A 20,865-nucleotide genomic window follows, 5' to 3' on the forward strand; every position below is an offset into this window, starting at 1 on the left:
CAGGACTTTTTCTGCCTTGGTTTTCCTGCTCGGTGTTGATAAAGATATCAGGGTGCCTCAGGAACCTACACATCTGCATTATTCTTGTGTTGCAAAAGTATTGCATGTGCCGCTTGTCTTACACTCTGCAAGAATAAAAAAGCAAACAAGGAAAGGACTAAGCTGCCACAGTCCTGCTTGCTTGCAAAATAGAGAGTGAATATTTTAATGAGAAGATGGCTTGGATTACAAAATCTGCATGCCCATAGCATCCTGTAATGCCTTTCCTGTCTGTACACCCAAGACAGAGCAGAGCCCTCCAGACCTTTCAGCAGAGGGACTTGGGGTGCCCCAGCAGACCCATCTACGTGTCTCACACTTGGTGACCCCATGGGAAGTGTCCCAGACTTAAGACTGCTTGTGAAAATATTGGCTGGGCTTCCCCTCCATCCCAGCTTAGTCAGTAGTAAAAGGGGATGGCATTAGCACACATCACAGCCTCGTGTAAAATAAGCTTTGTTAAAACATGGCATGTAAAAGTAAAATACAAGTATATGCATAATGTCTTTTCCAACAAGCCCGAGTAGTTTTGTGGCATGCAGAACCGCTAGTATGAGGTACCCATTTGCAGTACTATCAAAGACAGTTAATTTCTCATGCTGAATATTCTCTAATGAAGGCCCCTGAAAGCTGCTGAACTCTTGGTCCTCAGCATAGCCAGCCTGGGGAGCGTTTCTTCCTGGCTTTGAAGTCGCAGCACTCATAAAGCTGAGCAGCACTGTTTGCGAGTTTGTTTTCCTTCCATATCTCTCCTCTTGCTTTAAGACCAGACAGAAGATGACATTATTAGCAGGCTGCTCACAAGCACCTAGAAGTTTAGGGGCAGGCTTTTTATTTCTGCTTTCAAGCAGAGATGAAAGATTGTAAAAAACTCTCCCTCTCTCTCTCTTTCTTTTTTTTTTTTTTTTTTTTTTTTTTTTCCTAAGGGAATTACAGCTCGCAAAAGTTCTTATAACTCCTTACAGCAGCTATTTTACTGCTCGGGGAGGATATTTACTGGGTCACTTTCTTCCTGCAGCAGGCCTCAGTGTTAATAAACGGTGTCTGTGAGTTACTTTATGCTCTTCATACTTTATTTTGATCTAGCTGTGTGTTTAAGGAGCTAAAGAGAGTGTGTCTTGATGAACTACTTACACCAGAGCCTCGCTCCAGGCCAAGAGGGCTTTTTTTTTTTTTTTTTAAAAAAAAAAAAAAAAAAAAAAAAGGTTTTGTAGGTACATTGAAATCAGAAAAACAGGGCGACCTGCCAAGGTTGCTCCACAAGTCTGTGAGCTTTTGCTCACTCAGCACTGACATCTGCCTGCACTGAGCAGTTCCCGGACCCCTGGCACCCCTGCAGGGGCGCTTATGGAAAGCAGAGCTCGGGGGCTGGGGGAGCCCATGCCCCCACCTAGTAGCACTTTCTCGGTCACATCTAGTCGAGGCTTTGTTCTTGAAGGCTCTGCCGCAGATATGCTTGGCGGTGAGCCTATGATACCAAAGATAATGAGATGGGGAGAGCCAGGAGGATTCAGCCAAGGGGTACATGGAGATGGGCTCTCCCTCTAAGCCTTGCATCCTGTTCACAAGGTGATGTAAAATACAGCAAAGATTTTTTTTTTTTTTCTCTTTCCAAACAGTCAGATGATTTTAGTATACGATTCAGACTCAAAGTGCAATATCCCTGGAGGCCAGTTACCCCTAAGCCCTCAAATGAGGCACACAGTCATTACAACATCAGGCTCAGCATTAACACACCCAAAGCAAGGCAGTACTGCGTGCCTCCACAGTGAGGTTGCACAACAGCTTCCTTAGTACCTAATTAACATCTATGTGTCTAGTTTGCAAACTCTGTGTCCATGTAAAATATGAGTCTTACCCCGCATGTTCTATCAAGGGTAAAAAAAAAAAAAAAACACACAACATCCTCTCCCCTCCTCCCATGCCCTCCCCAGTAATGCCCATTTGGATGTCTTGCTCAAGACTTAGGTGGACAAGGTTGTGCTTATGGGTAGCGTTCAGCAAGTCAGTGAATTCGGGATCTCATCCTCAAGGTGAGAGCATCATCCTGCTATGTACTGTGAAACCAAATGAGCTGTCAGCATGTGGTGAAGAACAGCTCACCTCCAAAGGCATATCTTCAGCATGTGCACCTTCCTGGTTATGAAGCAAGGTCCCGCTTCCCATGAGCTGACAAATTTCCAGGTTTTCCTTTGTGTACTGTGTGCTTACATGCCCGCCACACAATCAGCAGCACCTGGATTTTCAGATTTATTGGCTGTGACCAGACACGGGCTAAGTAAGTAAACAGATTAATATGTATTAACATACTGCATTCGTTCAAAGTTCAGAACTTGTGCACGCATGTGAGCTTGGTATTTATCCCTGGTTCTTACCGAGAGAGCTGATTAAGAACAGGATCATGCAAAGTAAGCAGGGCAGTAAAAAGACAGCATTAAAACTTTTTTTTTTTTTTTTTTTTTTAACTGAAATATCCTGAATAATGGTTACCTGATTTAATGGCTCATCAAAATACAACTCTCACATAATCTTCAAGGGTTTGGTGGTTTTATGTTGTAACTTGTAGCGGATGCTGCAAGAAGTGAGAGTTCTTATGAAATTATTTCTGTGTTGTTTCCCATAAAGATCATTCCTAAGAGAAGTCATAATGTCTCATCTATAAAAGACAAAGGAAGGGAAAGGACGGTCACATACTGGTCACCTCCTCATAAAAATGAGGTCTCAACACAGAGGCAGCAAGTTATTATTATAGCACATATTTTTTATTAAGGTTTTGGCTTGTAGTCTCAAAACCTGTGTGTATGTTCTGTCTAAACATGGCGGGACAGTAAGTTAACTAAACTCCTGTTTTATAATAGCAATAAAAAGCTCCAGGTGTGTGTTAACACTGTCAGAGCTGTGGGTGTTAAGTACAGCAGTATGAACTGCCGCTCGCCCCCTCCCAGCAAAGCCCTCCACCAGGCTCCCCGCAGAGCAGCTCTGCTCCCAGCCCATCTGCAGGCCAAATAGGGATGCCTGGACAAGACTAAAGGAGGTTTCTTTCTGGTCTTTGCCCCATAGGAACCTCCCACTTTTTATTTATCACCTAGATACAAAATCTTGGATGAAGTAAGAACACAATATTTTTCACAGCAGAGGATTTCCAGGGAGGTCCCCACTGCTACCCACCACAAGCCATCTCCAAAACCCTGCTACTGGGGTCAGGAATGGGAATCAACATTTGTTAGGAAAATAATTGAAAGGAACTTCTTGTAAATGTTTGTGAAAAGTTCTTTTCCAGCACGAAAGCTCCTTGCCAGCTGTGGCAGCCACTCAACTGGAAGAGGCCAGGCAGAGGCTGGATACTCAGAAGTGCCACCAGCCCAAACTCTGTGATGACCAAATTCTTCACTTTGGCTCCTAAAAAAAATCCAACACCCTTGTTTTAGTGCCTAAACAGCAACTCTCTCTCATGTGATTTAAGCCTGATTTTTCAAGCCAGATGAATGATTTAAGATGTTCATTATCAGGTCTTCTGAAGAGCCTTGCTACAAAAGAGCAAGAACCTAGCACCTTTTATTTCTCTTAGCCTGAGCCTGGCTTGACCGCAGCTTTTCCGTACCTTCTGTACATATCTTTACAACCTGGAGGTGAATCAGTATCTCCTTTTCATGTAAGCCTCCCAAAATATCTAACAACTTCTTCAACATAAAACCAAGTCAAGTAAGAGGTGGAGAAAAACACATCTGGGACTACCTTGAGCACTCCTCTGGGATGTGAGAGAATCTGAAATCAGGTGAGAATTTAAAAGCAGGTTTCCCTTTCCCAGTACTGGTGGTACAGTACAGGCAGACAGCTTGGTCCTAGAAATCGTGCCCCGTGCTGTTTGCCATGCAAAGTCTGAGGCATCAAGCATGTTCCAAGCCTGCCAGCTGGCTCCCACTTCACCAGGAAGATAAAGCAGCAGCCAGGTGTACAAAAGCTTATCTGGAGCTTCCTGCAGCCTTATGCTGTCTAGAGTGGGGACAGGTGGTTATAGACAGGCTGACAGTGGAAACTGAGATGTAGGGACTTTTAGGCATCTACAGAACTGGCCACGTTGAAAGTAGGTTTTCTAGGATCTGCCTGATTAATTAAGCTCTTGAGGTGGCACTCAGATGTTCTTTGAGGATCTAACCTTTATCAAGCACAGTGAAAATGTGCTAGCATATGACTGAAGTATCATCTGGAAGTATCATGCAAAGTTTTGTCGTAACTCCACCAGTAGCCTGTGACACCATCAGCACCGCCTGTCTGTCTTTTCCAATTAAGCACTTAAGAGTTTCCCAAGGTAAATATTAATACTTTAGAAAGGAAATACTAACATGCACAAAATCCTTTCCAACCTTTCTGCTTAAATAGCTATCATATTTTAGTGAGGTCACAGCATCCAGTTTTTCATAATAAAAAATAAGCAGGATAAGTAGTTTTACTCATGTCAAAACTTGAATGCAATTTTATGTTTTTCTTTGACTTACCCTATAAATATTTTTACTACAACATTCAAAGTTTATGAGATCTCTAAGACTTGTAAAGAAGTTGAGTAACTGGAAACCAAAGGCTAATACCTACCACAGGGACTTGGGGGGTTTTCTTAAGCAAGCTATTTATTAATATTAACAAAGGCTATTTTACTGATGATCTGTTTACAAAACTGAATATTATTTAACCTTTCCTTTCCAGTGTAAACAAATCAATGAGGAGGGACAAACAAAGACCAGCACCACAAAGCCTGACAGTGTTATTTGAGGGATCTTTTCTCAGGTTACAGTTTTCTGACATTATCCCCTGAGCTGAGCTTCTACAGTTGGATTGCTACTGAGCCCTAGTGCAACTCAGGAGCTGCAAATCACAGCCTCGCCGAAACAGAGGACAGAGCAGAACTGGCCATTTGTTTTGGACGCCTTTGACAAGCTGCGTCCTTTTCCCTGTTTATGAGTCACTCACCAGAACATTTTATCTTTTCTAATGCATTTACTATCTATAATTACAGTTGCAACAGTTATCCACCCATGTAAGAAAATGTTGCCGTGCCTGAACATGACCAGGAGGAGCTGTGTCACAGGCCAGGAGGTAGGAGATTATCTGCCCGTATCCACCACGGCCACAGAAGAATGTGCAGGTTTTGGCCCATCTGCTGGCACAGCTGAGGAGAGCTCTGTGTCACTGCCTATTTGCTAGTCACTATTTTATTTCTGCTCCCAAACCATGATTTACTGACTGAAGATTAACCATTCCAAAAAGTTTGCGCAAGCAAGCAACCCAGCCTTTTGTGCAAACATTTGTGAATAGTCATTAAACGAATAGCTTGGGCCCAACTGAGCAACCAGTCAAAATATTCACGCAGTTTGTCAAGGTCCAGAAGGGCAGAGCCTGCCACCTTGGGCTGGGTGCGTCCTTGGAGGCCTCTCTCTGGGTGCCCTGTCCCCTGGCCACTTTACAGCCACTTTCAGAGCCTCAGAAAGTCCAGCACACAGCTGCTGTCCTGAGGACAGCTGCTCCAAATGCTGTTCCTGATCCTCCTTTCTTTATGGAGTAGAGAATTACTCCTTAAGAGGGATTAAACCTTTCTTAGCTGTAAAGCTCAACACTGGATTCATCACACAGCTGTATCTCCCTCCCTGTGTACTTGGCTTCCAGGTAGATGGCAAGCTAAATCTCATCAAACACCTAAAAAGGGGAAGAAGGTTCCCAACTGACCAAAACCCAAATAACCCAAAATACATCTCCTGATATATGTGTAGCCGGCTCCTTGTGCTACCTTATGCATTTGGTTTTGTTACTATCCTCTGATATGCATCTTCTTAGTTGGTGGCTTACTTTGTTTATACACAAGAGATACATCTCAGTGCTCTGCTTGTGTTCACTGCATGCTTGTTTTATGCCATGCATGCTTAAATAATGTACATAGATGTTCCCTGGTTTGCACAGCCTCTTAATAGAACACCACAAAGATCTTGTGCAGACTCGTGTGGGACTTTTAAGGGACTGCAGACATCTGACTTATTAATCTGATATCCAGCTGCTTATCAGTCACTGCATAAGGACCTCAGTACCTCAGCTGCACAGCAACCATAGCCAAACTTTTTATTTTTCTGGCTGCATAACACCGCAGTGCTTTATAGATGTTATTTGTAAAAAAGGAGGACTGGAAGGGATTTCAAGAGGTTGTTCAGTCTGACCTCTTTTGCAATGCCTGAATCAAGTAAAATTGGAGCTTCCATAACTGATGTGAATCAAATCTGCTCTTGAAACTGCCCATTGCTGGGATTTTGCGACTCTGACCCAGAGTTTTGTCACTCAGACTATGGCAGAGAGGTTCTACGTTCAACCCTTTGTTGCTAAAGATTGCAGTGTCTTTTACTCAAGGATTATGTGAATCAAAGACCTGTCCTTTCAGCTTTGGGTATCGAGGAAAGTGAGCTCTAATACTGTTAAATGAAAGTATTAAAACTGTGTATTTTAAATGACAACCCTTTTGTTTCAATACACATTTTATCTGCTTCAGTGACAGTCAGTGGGAAAGGACAGGCAGAATTGCTTCCAATATGAGCTTTGCTACCAAGGAAAGTGTGTGTGGGACAGCAGCCTTTGTGCCATGCTCTGATCTGCTCAGCACAAATGCCATTATTGTGATAAGGGTAATGATTAATTTAAGCACAGTGGTGCCTGAATGTTTGTGGCCATACGGGTGGATATACTTTGGCAGCAGCTTGCTGGAGATTTTGATTACATGGCAAACAGGAGCCAGGGGGAGAAAGTGAGCAGACCTTGATTCAGAGTGTTTTTGCTCAGCATGGCTTCCCAGCCTAAGAGAAATCTTTATCAGGGACAGGACCCTGTGCTTTCTGGACATGCCAGTCTTTCTCCACTGGCTGTATAGGGATGCTATACATGTAGTTTAGACCAATTGCCCTGAAGACAGATGGAATTAGAGGAAATGAACCAGCAGTGATACAAATGCTGGTTTTCCTCCTTCCTTGTGAGATGCCAGTTCCCCATCTTCTTCTGAGTTTTGCTTCAGGACAGCAGTAGGTTTTGCAAACACTTCCCTACTTGTATAATCTTCGACAAGGGAGCGCAGCATTTTGGTGTTAGGTGGCAGTCAGCAATCAATTGCATTCACACAACTTGCCAGCTGTCCTGCTCTCACAGTGTCAGCCCAGTGCAGGTCTCTGGCACACAAAGAGGGACTGGACTCCAAAAAGCAAAGGGAAGGTGAGAGAAGGTGCAATGTTGCTACTGCACTGGGTGGTGTGAGCTGGGACTCAAAGGGTAACCCCTGGTGAGTAATTTCACCCTTCACAGCCCGTATCAAACCGGAGTGTTATTATTGCATTATGCTCTCCTCTGATGCCTTCAAATAAGCATAAAAACACACTATAAAGCTAACAGGATTCTTTGGTAGTTGTTCTGCTACAATAAGCATGCCTAACATGAAGCACAGTGAACTTTCTGACTTCTCTGCTGCCCAGTTCTTGGAGGGGATCCTAACAGGGTGAGAGAGGGAATAACTCTGGAAAGAAATTATCAGGATTATCTGGGTGACTGATGATTATGGGATTTGATATCACAGGGAAATAAATATTTTTAGGATAGGCCATGCAGAAAAAGAAAAGCTCTCAGCTCTTTCCAAAATAAGCAAGCATTTCAGTGCACATCTCCCTGTGCAGTTGGATGGCAGTGCAGAACATACATATCACTGCTCCTGTTTGTAGGATGCCTGGGGTTTGCACGCTGTTCCCCGGATCTCCAGTACTTCCCCATCACGTTCTTCTCCTTTGAGTCAGTCAGCAGCACCCTTTCCACCGACTGCCCGGAGGTGTACACTAGGATTTTGGTGACTCTCCTGCAGACAGGATTGAACATGTCAGTAGTGGAAGAGGGCAACCAACTTCAGGATCTCTGAAGATGTCCACGTAGGGTTATTGTGGTGGCTGTGAATTCACTATTTTTTCTGCTTTTCCATTCCCTGGCTGCCTGCCACCATTTAAACAGAGATGACATCTGGCTAAGACAACTGGTCAAGATGACCAAGGAGCAGCAGAGGGCACACAGGTACAAAGAGAAGCTGACAAAAATGAAGCAATGTTGTGAGGCAAGAGTGGGAGGCCTGCCAAAAGGAAAATAGGAATGTGCCCATAACCTGAAAATAAGCATATACCCTGAAAAGTGGAGCTACTCCTAGTCAGGAAGGTTTATTGACTGCAAAGTTTTCCCATACCTCACTGGAAGAAGAGGTTTTGTTTTAAGGCACCTTGTACACACAGTTTTCAATTCATCCAGTGTAAAGCTAATGATTAGACTTGCTCTCAGGACCTACTTCTGCTTTGTACAGGGTCACTGAGTTTGTCTGAGCCTACTGACTCTTCTCTCTTTAGAGTCTATTTTAAGAAGTATAAAATGTGCTTGTTTTTCTCTGAATTTTAAATCCAAAAAGACTCCAAAAAAACTGTTTGATTTGCCTCAAACATTCCAAAAGAAAAAATAAATCTCCTGTGGCTTCGCATTACACATGAAGTGTTTCAAGCCTAACACAGATTTGGGGTTTTATGTTTAGTAGCAAAATTAGAAAATATTTCAGTTCAAATTTAGAATACAGTGCTCCCTATAACCTCAACCCCAAACTCCACAACTCCAAGTTTAGTTCATTATGGACTCTACCCACAGAAGCTAAATACCTAGCTGCTGCCTAAGTGCTACTTTAGGTGGCAACATCCAGAATTTAGACCGTCAAAGCCCTCACTCAGCACTACACAAGTATTCAACAGTAAAGTACTTTGCATGACCAAGTACACATTTTCTGGGCATGCATTTCTGAGGATCCCAGTTACCGTTTCTCAGATTAAGCCTGTCATACACAATAAAGTTGGTAGCCTTGTCCTGGAGCAGGATGCTGTCCCTTCTCATCCAAGTACCAAAACTGCCGTTCTCTGGAATCGAATACTGCCTCGGTCTATTTAGCCTAAACCAGCTAACCTTAAGAGATCTCTACCCAGTAAAGGTTTGAGTATCTGAGCATTTTCCCAGAAAGTGTCTGAAATGGGTTCAAGTCCCTTCAGGTTGGTTTGGGATTTGAGCCAAGGTGTCTGGCACAGCTGATGAGTGCTGACACAACCGGACAGCCAGCGCTGAGTAGGCAGGGAGGAAATGGGGGGTAATGGTGGGGAGGAGTGGGATAAAGCAATACTCCCTCTGCTCATTATAACATTTCTATTTGTTCTGCCTCTCTCCCTTCATCACTGTACCATGCTCTGAGACATCTTACATTACAGGCCTTGTAACTTGGTGAGGAAGAAGTAACCTGGATTCACCTGAGGAAAGGATCTTTGATCGGAAGGAGAGGAAGCAAAAACAGGGGCTCCTTTGTACTCAAGCAAAAAAAGTTCTCAAGCTCAGCAAGGGAGCCAAGAAAAAGAAATTCATATAGACGTGTTTATTATTTTGCCTATATCTGTATATTCCCTGTACTACTCAAATGGTAAAATTAATTTAATTTCATAGTTTTTGGAATTTCTTTGGATCTCTTTCACTCTCCTTACCCTTGTTTGCTCAGCAAAGCAACAAATTCTGCATTCAGGACACCCATGAGGCTAGTGCTCCCACAAAGTGGATGTACCTTTACTGATGAAGAGGAGAGTAAAGCCAAAAATGGATGTAAATCTTTAGAAGGGCTCTTTCTACCAGGCTGAGCATTAGCTGTATGCACGGGCTATGCTTCCCCTGCTCTCCAGGTAGCACCACTACCTCCTCTCTGGCACACTGCCATGTCACAGGAAGTCTAGTGCTAGTTTACTGAACTGAGACTATTTTATCCAGCTGCCTAAGGCCTCCAGATCTCGTACAGACACCCGCAGAAAATAAGACACCAATTTGAAGCCAGAGACAAAAAGACTAGGGGTAGCATTGCAGTAATATTCACTGAACTCCCCTCAGAGTCAGAAAGCAATCTATTAGGGTGTATTCCTGCCAAGGTTTTAGCATTCATATAAGTCAGGCATAGTCTCCAACAGCAAACAGAATAATAGTATCCAGAAGACAAGCTTGCCTTCCACTTCCAATTGACATTCAGTAAAGGTCAAGTCCTGCTTCCCCTGAATTCAATGTGAAAATCCTAATTAACTTCAATAGGAACTAGAATGGGCCCCAAAGAGTTAACAGTAGTAGGATGTAAAACAGAAACAAAGCAAGCTCTTAATCAAAAAATTATGGCATGCAGCTAAGAGCAACCTCTCTGGGGTTGTACAGTTTAAAATAGGAGCAGCATTTCAGCCTGCAACATTCATTGATACCATTCAAAATACAAAATTTGTGATCTTTCCAGTACCAGAGACAACACATTCCAGTATGCATAACATTTTAGTTACTTATCTTCTGTGACTTGCAGGGCACAATGTTTTTCACTGTTTAGAAATAATTCAGCTCTGAGTCACCACTGAAAAACCCTGCTCCAAATTGGATTTCCCCAACTAACCTGGGCTGACTCACTTAATTTGAAAAGTGCAAAGAAACCACAAAACCTGCTTTACAGCCATTAGTCTGTGTCTGCTGTCCTGTGTCTACCTCACATGGGGTGGGAGGAAGGTGCAGGTCAGCACTGGGCACACATGCAGGGCTGGGGTGCTCCAGGGAACCCCAGTCTGGTGGACGGGACTGCAAGGCACAAGGCAAAGGGGCTGGAGCAGAACCACTCTTTCAAAGCCACCACTTGTCATTTCCACCTCACACAAAGCAGCAAGACATTTCCAGACTGCAACCTTTTCATTGATTTCAAGGCAGTCAGACTCCCACTGACTTTCAAAGAGCTCTTACTTGATCTCCTACCGTGCCTGTGCTCAGTACCACAGTGCAACACATTATCAAGCAGGCTTCAGGCAGATCTAAAGCATCAGCTGTGAGCCAGGGGTTTGGGATGCAAGGCTGGGTGTCCTGAGTGGTGCACAGCCTAGTGCTTCAGTTAAGGACTGGCACTGCTAAAAGTCTGCAAGGCTTCCTTTGTCATGCTTCTTGTGCAACAAAGGCTTGGCCACAAACTATCCAATGCTCTTTTAGTGGAAAATAATTCCACTGGTACAAGCAGTTTTTTCTATCTGCTCATTCATGCTCTAAATTTTGTGCTCTCTAGTCTGAAAATTGGTTCAGGTTTCAGAGCACTGGCTGCATTATCAAGGCTACTAAGCAAGGGTATAATTCAACTTGCATGAGTTGGCACCTCTGAGAGGGTAACTATGCTCTCTTTCTACTCCTTGAATCTTGATGCTGAGGCAGGCAGTACAAGTGTTTGCCTTATTTCCCATGTCTCTTGAGGGTCTCAGTTCTGCACCACCACCCTTCCAGACAGAGGGACTGGGAAGCACTGAAGGGAATGCTTTGTGCTGGTGCTGCCTCTGTGAAGCTTTAAGAAGATGTGTAGGTTGAGGCTCCACTTGCTAAAGCATAGCTGAAGAACAGGCAGAGGGTTCATTGTAACATGTGCTCTGTGAAAGCTCTCGCAAAGCCCTGGGGTACACAAAGTCTTCCCACTGCCTTTTCTCCTGCCAATCATTTTACTTTAACTCTCTGAAGCAAATAAATGCTTCTCAGTGCTCTTAATGTACACATCAGACTGTGCTGGAAATTGTAAATCCATGTCTTATTTCTGGTCAATGGGAAAAGGGCATCAAAACAATATTTGAAGGGAAGCTGGGAGGGAAGAAAAGAAAGAAAACTTAACTAACTTGCCCCAAGGTGAACTCAATTCATTTTGACAAGCTTCTGAACTCAGAAGTTTGTACAGAAGAGCTGTAAATAATATGCCGATAGAATGATTAAAGCACAAGTATTGTCATGTCTGTCCAACCTGAAATTTTTATTTTAAATAAACATTGTATAAAATTTCAAAGAGATTTACAAATTTCATTTGACAATTGAGCAGGCCACAGGGTTATTAGACAGTTTAAGTAAGTGAAAGTGAAGGTATTTGCACCTGCTTTCAAGAGCTAGAGACATGTGATTGGACCCTTATATTTGGTTGGTGATTCACCATTGTTTCTTTCAGCACTTCACAAATATTGCTCCTTGAGAACATTTTCTTGCACAGCAATCATTTAATTCTTTGGGTATTGGTTTTGTTGTTTCTGTTTTGTTTTTCAGACTGGCAAGTCCCTTGAAGGAAATTTGAAAGTTTTGGAAATTTTCAATTAGTAATTCATTTTCCCTTCATAAAGCACATATTCAATGCTGAAATTAAATAAGACCTTTTACTGTGAGAGCATTTCATAGCTTTAGTAATTTTCAGCAGATCAAATAAACCTTCATGAATTAAGAAAGCAACTCTCAGACTGCCAGCTTACACTCTTCCAAATCCTAGCTTAGAGTGAATTAAAACTTCCTGAGAATCATGTTCTATTCAGCACCAACAGGAAGGTTTTGTAGCACTGCACTGTGGAGCATTGCTAAAAGCATCTAGTAAATTTGTGCTACATCAAATACTCTTTTATTCTGCTGTTGAAGCTCATAAAAAGTTACAGTTCTATTGTGTGTATATTAGTTTGCATCACTACTACGTACATACCACATCGTTGTTTCAGCCTTTGGCTATTTTAGGAGGATTAATCAGTCATTGCTTCAATGATAGTACTGGACAAAGACAAGTTACGCCACAGTGGAAAACATTCCTTATGAATGCTGTTATTTGGAAGACTGGATATATCTGGCCAGCCTTCATTTTTTTGACCTAATCCAACCAATTGTAACTTGGGAGAAAATGAAAATTTCAGGCCTTTTCCTCATAGGTCCATTTAAATAAGTATGTATACTATGTTCTTACTATTCCATAGTTTCATAAAAAGTTGGTAAAACCAAATATCACATGCAAAGAGTATTGGGGCATGTAAATTTATGTACAATTGCTGGATTTTTTATGTTGGGTTCTGTCTGATGGATATTGATGTTTTTTGATTTCACTGTCTGGTTGTTTAAGTAATGGTTAGAGTGAATGACATGAGTCAATTTTTAATTTTGCCAGGTCATCAAGAGCTTGTCTCCTATCACCTATGTTTGTGGAAAACTTTCTCTGATAACTAAAAAAGAAAACCAAAGGGAAATTAATGGGAATAATGGATTTAATGCACAAAGTTGTCATATATTTCTGGTACTAGAATGAGATCTGTCTTGGAAAAATGCCACCTACCAAGATCGGAGATAACACAGAGACAATGGCAGTATCTGTTCAGTACTTGTCTACAAGGATGTCTTGCCATTTGGCAAAGAGGGACACTGAACCACAAAATCACTGAGACACCTTTGGAGATCATCTATTCTGAGGTGTTACAGAAGTCCAGGTGGAGGACATTGTTTGGCTTCCCTTGTCAACTGATGCAGTCACTCCATCATAGCAGGGCACCCCCGGTCAGGCAGGTTCTGATTCTGGAACACAAGTCTTATGAGGAGCAGCCAAGGGAACTGGGGTTGTTGTGTCTGGAAAAGAGGAGGCTCAGGGGAGACCTCATTGCTCTCTACAACTGCCTGAAAGGTAGGAGCTGGTCGGGAGCTGGGGGTCAACCTCTTCTCACAGATAACCAGTGACAGGACTAGAGGGAATGGCCTCAATTTGAGCCAGGGTAGGTTTAGGATGGAAATTAGGATACATTTTTTCTTAGAAAGAGCAGTCACACATTGGAACGGGTTGCCCAGGGAGGTGGTGGAGTCACCATTCCTGGGGGCGTTTAAGGAAAGGTTAGACATGGTGTTTAGGGACATGGTTTAGTGGGTGGTAGGGGGATGGTTGGACCAGATGATCTTGGAGGTCTTTTCCAACCTTAATAATTCTATGATTTGCCCTTGGTGAAGCCATGCTTGCTGTCTTCCATCACCTCCTTTTCCTACATGTGCCTTGACATAGCTTCCAGGAGGATCTGTTCCATGCTTCCCAGGCAAAAAGTTGAGGCTCACATCAATTACAGATCTGGGGTTTTCCTTTTTATGCTTTTTTAAAATGGGAGTGATGTTTCCCTTTTTCCGGTCACCAGAGACTTTGCCTGAATGCCAGGACTTTTCAAATATGGTGGAGTATTGTTCCTGGTACATGGGGTTGTTCCTGACCAGGTGCAGGAATTAGCACTTCTCATTATTAAACTTCATGAGATTCTGATCAACCTGTTTCTCCAGAGGAAGAAGATTATTGAAAGATTATGGGAGATTATTGTCATCTCCATTTCTTGTCATTCTTGGTTTATATGTCTCCTCCCTAGTTTGGCCAGCCTGTTGGCAAAGATGTTTTTCCTCCCTTGGTCAGATGCATTCCATCTCTTGTTAGCAGTCCTCAATTCTCAGAGTCCCAAAGTCATAAAAGGTGAATCCCTGTTGCAACACCATCTGCTCATCCAGGTGTTGACCTGCAGGATCCATCTTGTTCTCCTCAAGCCCTTCATTCTCCCTGCTAGGATTGAGAAGAAACTCACTTTGGCATAAGGCCCTTGGCCCTTGCCCCAGAGCCATGTAGTCACTGTTATTATGGTCCACATCACCAATTAGGCCAAAACAAAAAGGTGAAACAATTCAGTCAATTTTCTGAAGACGTTCATATTTCAAGGGAGGTGGAAGAAAGACATAGAGATGGGAACATGGATTTCATTTCCTTTGCTATACTCAAAGATTTGACATTTGCAGAATCTTTTATTAGGTTTGCAAATCTGCTCTTCTTGTAGCCCTCAAGGAAAAGGGAAAAAGTAATGTGAATCCACAATTTAAACAAAAACCATTCCCTGCCATTAGCATTTCTTTGATGGTCCTTTGGTTTATTGTTGTGCATTAACTTCTGTATAATCACATAATTGCTACAACATTCATATAAATAATGCATTTGGAAGAGAAAGTAAACAGTGTGTCACATTCTATTCTCCAGCGAGTTTAGCGGGACCCTCTGGCTTGACTTTAGTGTTAAAGCTGTGCTTTTTGCCTGGGGGTAGCAAACGACTATTAACGAAGTTGAAGTAAACAGGGAAAATAAAAGCACTTTCATTTTATCATGAGATAAATTTGACGGGTTGGCCCTAGACCCCTCAGTGAATTCACTTCATGACAAAACTAATGTATCTTGTCTTCACTGTATTGCTACCTCAGGGGAGCTGGTGTGTCATAGCTATCACTAGCAAAAAAGACAAACACCATTTGTAGCCCCCATTCCCCACATCCTCTTGGGTTTTCCTTTTATAAAAGTTTCTGGTAAAGGCTTCTATAAAGTTGCAGTACAGAATCACTCAGGTCTGCCAGCTGGTTTTTTGCACTACATGAAAATATTTCTCAAGTACAATTCTCTGTTCTCTCTCCCTTTCAAACCCTTATAGTTTAAAAAAGCTAAACCCTTCAGTATTTGACACAGTTTCAGTTCCAAAATCTACAACCAGTTTATACTGCAACTTATAATGAGCTAATTTTATAGTTTACAGTTAGAAAAATGTCACATCACATTGACAGAGACAGATCTAGCTGGAATACAGACAGCTGAATTTTGCACAAGTACCTGGATTTTGCCCAAATATTTGGGCATGAAATTAACCATTTTTAAAATGTATTTATTTTTATTTATATTTTTATTTATTTTAGTATTAGTATTAGTATTTATTTATTTTTATTTCAAGGACTTATCTTACGGGATTACATGGCTATGGATATGTGAGGTCCATATTTTGCAGAATACACTTATAACCTGCCAGTCCATTAGACACACAGGTGGGATCTAAGACTCTACACAGCAGTTCCCCATTGAAGGCAAAAGGAGGAAAACAAAAAGTTAGCACTAGTAGAGTTCAGTGCTATCTTTACTCAGATATTCTCCATCTGGAATCAAACTGAGTGACATTTTAATGATAAACTATACAAACCCTCCCAAAGAAGAAGGATATTGCTGTAAACTGACAGAGCAGCAAGTGAGCCAAGAGTCAGGAAGACTCTGAGGAAAGGTGTTTACCATGAGGAGTGCTGGGAAGGAAAGTCAATATGCAACAATTGCTGGGATGCCAAATGCAGAGGTCTGAATTATCTCTAATTTTGAATGGCTGCTGACCCATGGCCCAACCCAATGCTTTGATTTTACAGAGTTCTTTTTGTTCCCTGTGTCCTAGGAGTGGCCATGTACTTAGTCTCACAGAGCTGTGTACCTCTCCTGCACTAGGCTAGGAACCACCTAACACAACTGCCTTGTGTACAGGTAGCTCAGAAAGGCATATGTTTAAATGGAGTACTTCAGATTTCTGAAGCTTCTTCATTTTTCTATCTACCTTTGTTGTCCAAGTCATGGTATCACTGCTCTGTGTTTTTATGAAAGCACAGTTGTGTCTGTCATCATGTTTGGGCGATAAGATCAGATTTTGAACTTGGATGCACTACGCAGAACCACATGGTAATCCCCTGCTCTATAAAGAACAAGAAAGACAATAAAAAGCCCTTGGCAGTGGTCCTTCCTACTTTTGTTTCCTCCGAGACTCATTAGGCACTTGGCCAGCAACTAGTCAGGTACAAAGGGGCAAGGACTCAGAAATGGGCCTCAGAGGTCCTGCCTTCCATCTGCGAGGGGTAAGTGTGAACTGTAAGCCAAATTCATTTAGTTCCTTTTACATAATTGTCAGCTTCGCTCAAAGCGGTTCCTTCTCCTTGGTTGCAAGGGAAGACAGTCAATTGTTGTTCTATTCACTTCGTCACATAAACCCATTTGACAGGCATGACAGCAACTGCTTGCTAATTATGGAGCAAAATTTGCAGTGCAAGGTTTGTTGTGCCAACGGTCCCCGGAACAATCCTGGGATTGTTTTATGAGAAGATTGGGCAGTCAGGGTTGAGCACTTTCTCTGCAATTATCCCCATGTGCTGTCACGGCTTGGAGCTGCTCTAGTGGAATGAAGAGAAGAAAATGAATGAGCTCTGCTCCAACCCTGGGAGCAGTCGCTGAACCCTGAAGAGCTTGGTTGGTTGTATCTTTGTTAGCCGCTATTACAGATATTATTGCTTGGTAGTGGCACTGGAACTGGGGGTCCATTAGCACTTGTGTGCTGTGTCCAGGGCTTTATAGCTCCACTGCAGAGACTGGCTCTGCAGTGAAACTCAGCATGTGGTCTTAGCTAAACCCAGCTTTCTAAGTCTATTTTCCACTACTTTAGGTGACCTATAAAAGCTCAGACATTGCTGTCGTTGAATGTAGTTGATTTGCTGATTTTTATCAAGAAGAGAAGTTGATTTAGGGGTGAGGGTGACTAACATGAGAGTTCATCTCACTGGGATGGAGTTAAAAATATCAAGGAATTAGTTGTTTAATGTAGGAAACCAAATGATGTGCAGAGATCTAAAAAGATGGTCCTGAAAGAAGAAATATAACCAGCCATTCAAAAATCAGTTTTCACAAAATACTCCCCAAGAAAATTAATTCCTCCTGAAGTTACTGGACCACACATTCACAGCATCTCACATGATCTGGGTTTGCAGAGCATCTTCATAAACCCCATTGGTTACCTTGCTCAATAATTTCTTCTTTGTGGCCTGAGTACACTTGTGTAACTGTCAATTCCAACAGAGCTTAAGGGATAAATCGGGAAAAGAAAAAATGGGGAGATGGCTGTGTTTTTTTCCTTGTAGCCGGTAAATTATTCCAGACTGTGCCATCCCTTTGCAATACTCAAGACTCAAAGCCCCTCGTGGAGTTTGGCAGCAGCACAGCCCCCCAGTCTGGGTACGCAGAGCCCAGTCCCACCACCGCTTCTCCTGCACCTACTCCTGCTCCCCTGGCACCCTCTGCAGCACTCACCAGGTCACAACGGGCCCGGTTCAGCTCACTAGCCCAGCAGAAAACTAATCAATTCCTTCTGCTGAGTTAGTTTTCTAGCAGCTGGCACATTGCATCAGCTCACCAGGCTGTCAGAAAAAACAGAGCCAGAGGGCTCTCACAAGTGAGGGCAGCAGTGTGAGCACGCCTTTTGTTTGCAGCAAGATATTAGATCGAGCCCCTGAAACTCTTAACTACATCCTCCTGCCTGCAAATTTACAGCATGGATTTGGACTGCAGGGAAGGAGGAGTTATGCCACAGCTCCAGTAAAAGTGTACCTAGAGCCCTTCAGAGCCCTTGAGCAGCAAAACTCTACAATAGCTGCAAATACTCCTCTCTGCCATAGCCTGTAAGGACTCCTGAAGGAGCTACTCCTCTCTTTTATGGAAGTGAATCAAGTGGCATCATACATCTCAGCGGCAGACAGGAAGGATATCTGTCCCTTTTCCACAGAATTTATTGCTGCTTCAGCTGGAAAAGTTTTTCGGGAAGGTGAGAAAAACCGTAGAGAATTTGATGTTATGTCAAATCTGAATTCCAATACAAGAAGTCCCTTTCTACTCTACCCCAAACCACCATACACACAGACATGACCTTTTCTAAAACATTCACATAGGACTGTGGTGTTGGCAGAAGACAGGTGGGAGAGCAGCAGAGAAACAAAGCAGTAGGTGTCCAGCTTTGCTGTTGCCCGTGGAAAACAGACCAATTTGGTACATGAGAGGATGAGTCCAGCTGGCACTGAAAAGCCGCAGAAGAGAGCATTGAAAATCCTTCCAAAATGTCCTAATTGCAGCAGTTCTGCTCATTAGTATAGCCACAGGAATAAAAAGCAGTGTCTCACATTTTTGTTATTTTCCTTTAACATCTCAAAATATTTCGAGTTGTCCTCAAAAGAATAACGAAGTATTATTCATCCCGTTCCCAGAAAAGGATTTTAAAAATCAGAGGTAATGCAACTGATGGGTAGCCCAGTTCTCATGTTAATCCAGTTAAAACAAAAGCTAAAGTTTCTCTTTAGCTGTGCTGCAAATACATCTTCAGTGGCACCATGTACTGAAGAAATTTGGGTCTTCACTGCCCCTTGAAGGTTCTTCACTCCCCTCTCCTCATCACTCCTCCTAACACTCCCGTCTTTTCTGCTCTTTGTACAGCTGCCTTTCGAGTGAGTGGAGCACAAATCTGGCTGGGAAACATCTGCTGTGTTCAGATCAGCTCACCACAAGATCTACAGCACCAGTGCTGAGGCAGCGCACACCAGCGCTCAGGTCTGGAGGACAGGCAGCTCTGACTTGCATTTGTCAGATTAAAGCAACCAGAGAACCACAGGCCAGGTACTTAGATGAGGTTAAAAGTAAGCTGTTAATTGCTCTTTAATCTGGACATCAGAAACATGATGAAAGACACTAGCTGGAATTTGGTTCAAATTCAGGTTGAGAGTAGGGCTAGGTTCATTGCAGCGATGTAGCATCCTGAACCATGTAGCTCATCCTCTCCCAGTTAAACAGCCCTACTTTATACGAAATCATTTAATATTAGGGGAATTCCTAATGCTTTCTGGCCTATGCATGCTTAACCAGGAGAAGTTATGGGAGCTAACTCTGAAAATCCTGTGGTTAGGGCATCTCCAAGAGATCACAACCCAAACCTCTACTCCAGGTGGGGTAGGAGAGGAGCACCAACCTGGCCTCCCACGCTCTCCATGAGGGCACTAACACACTACCAGATAAAGGGTGGAATCAGTGAGATATCTGTGGTTTTGTATGATCACACATGTTTCAAGCAAGTCCAGAGACACAGCAGAAACATAGACGGTGCACAGATCTACAAGTGCTTTGACACGAGTCTGACCAGCTTGTTGCCTGTGATATGAGAGCTCATTTGCATGGACCTTCTCCACCAATAAAACCATAAGCACAGACAAGTTTGGGAAGCAACAGACCACTGTTCTGGAAGCAGCAGCACAACAGGTCTCAGGCATGTAACAGGCACTTTGTATGCAGAAGTCCCCCCTAGATTTTTTAATCTGGCCCAAACTACCTTTGGTGGCTTTTGTTTTTAAACACACAGAGTACGGCTGAGTACTTCAGCAGCATACCTCCAGCGGATGTGGACTGTGTGGGCTGGGGGGTCTTTCAGCAACAGCCTGGATTCCTTTCTGAAAGGCACACTCCAGTTCAGCCAGAGGTTATAGGCTTCGTGCAGAAATTCCTCAGCTACAATCTGTGTTTTAATGCAGCAGGTCAAACTACCCTCATAATAGAACCTCTTGTCTTGTATAGATTATATGACATTTAAGAGGGGAAAGGGGGCACTCGAAGCTAAATCTCAGGATACTCCAACGTCTGATGGTGTACAGGTCTGGCAAATGGATTTAGACACTCCTAACAAGAATACTTCAGTTTTCACTCAGTCTCTAGCTGTTTTACTGCTGGTGTGAGGTAACTTCAGGGTTAGCTTTCCCCATAAGCTGGCCCAGATAGGGTTTTTCCCCATACAAGTTAAAACAACTTTTCACCTAGTCTAAACACACCCTTAGGTGCAGGCCAAGAAAAATGGTAGTATAAAAGAATCACATTGCCCCAGAAGACCACTGGGGTATTTCCCCACAGGGTTTCCCAAGAAAACAGCAGAGTTTTGGGGGTAACGCAGCCCTCTCCCCACGTGGGATCCAACTCTGCATTGGGATGTAAAGAGGAACATGGTGACAAGCCACAGCTGGCTCATGCAGCCTTGCTTAGCTCAAGGAGGAAGGTATCCTCACTGGTCTACCAGCATGGAGCTTTCCCCTCAAACATCAGTGTGAAGGCAGGATTTGAAGCAGGCTCCACTCCCTGGGTACATCACTTTAGCACACAAATGTTTGGCTGGCAATGTGGACAAAGCCTAAGAGGCTGATGGTAGCTAGATTGGAGCAAAAGAGCCCTTTAGAAAGCATACCATGAAGCCTTCCCTTTCTTTGTGCGTGTTTGGAGTCACTGAGGCCCCAGAGCTAGAGATTACAGTAATTAAG

Source organism: Aythya fuligula, chromosome 2 (genome assembly GCF_009819795.1).
Source record: "Aythya fuligula isolate bAytFul2 chromosome 2, bAytFul2.pri, whole genome shotgun sequence".
NCBI classification, from domain to species: domain Eukaryota; kingdom Metazoa; phylum Chordata; class Aves; order Anseriformes; family Anatidae; genus Aythya; species Aythya fuligula.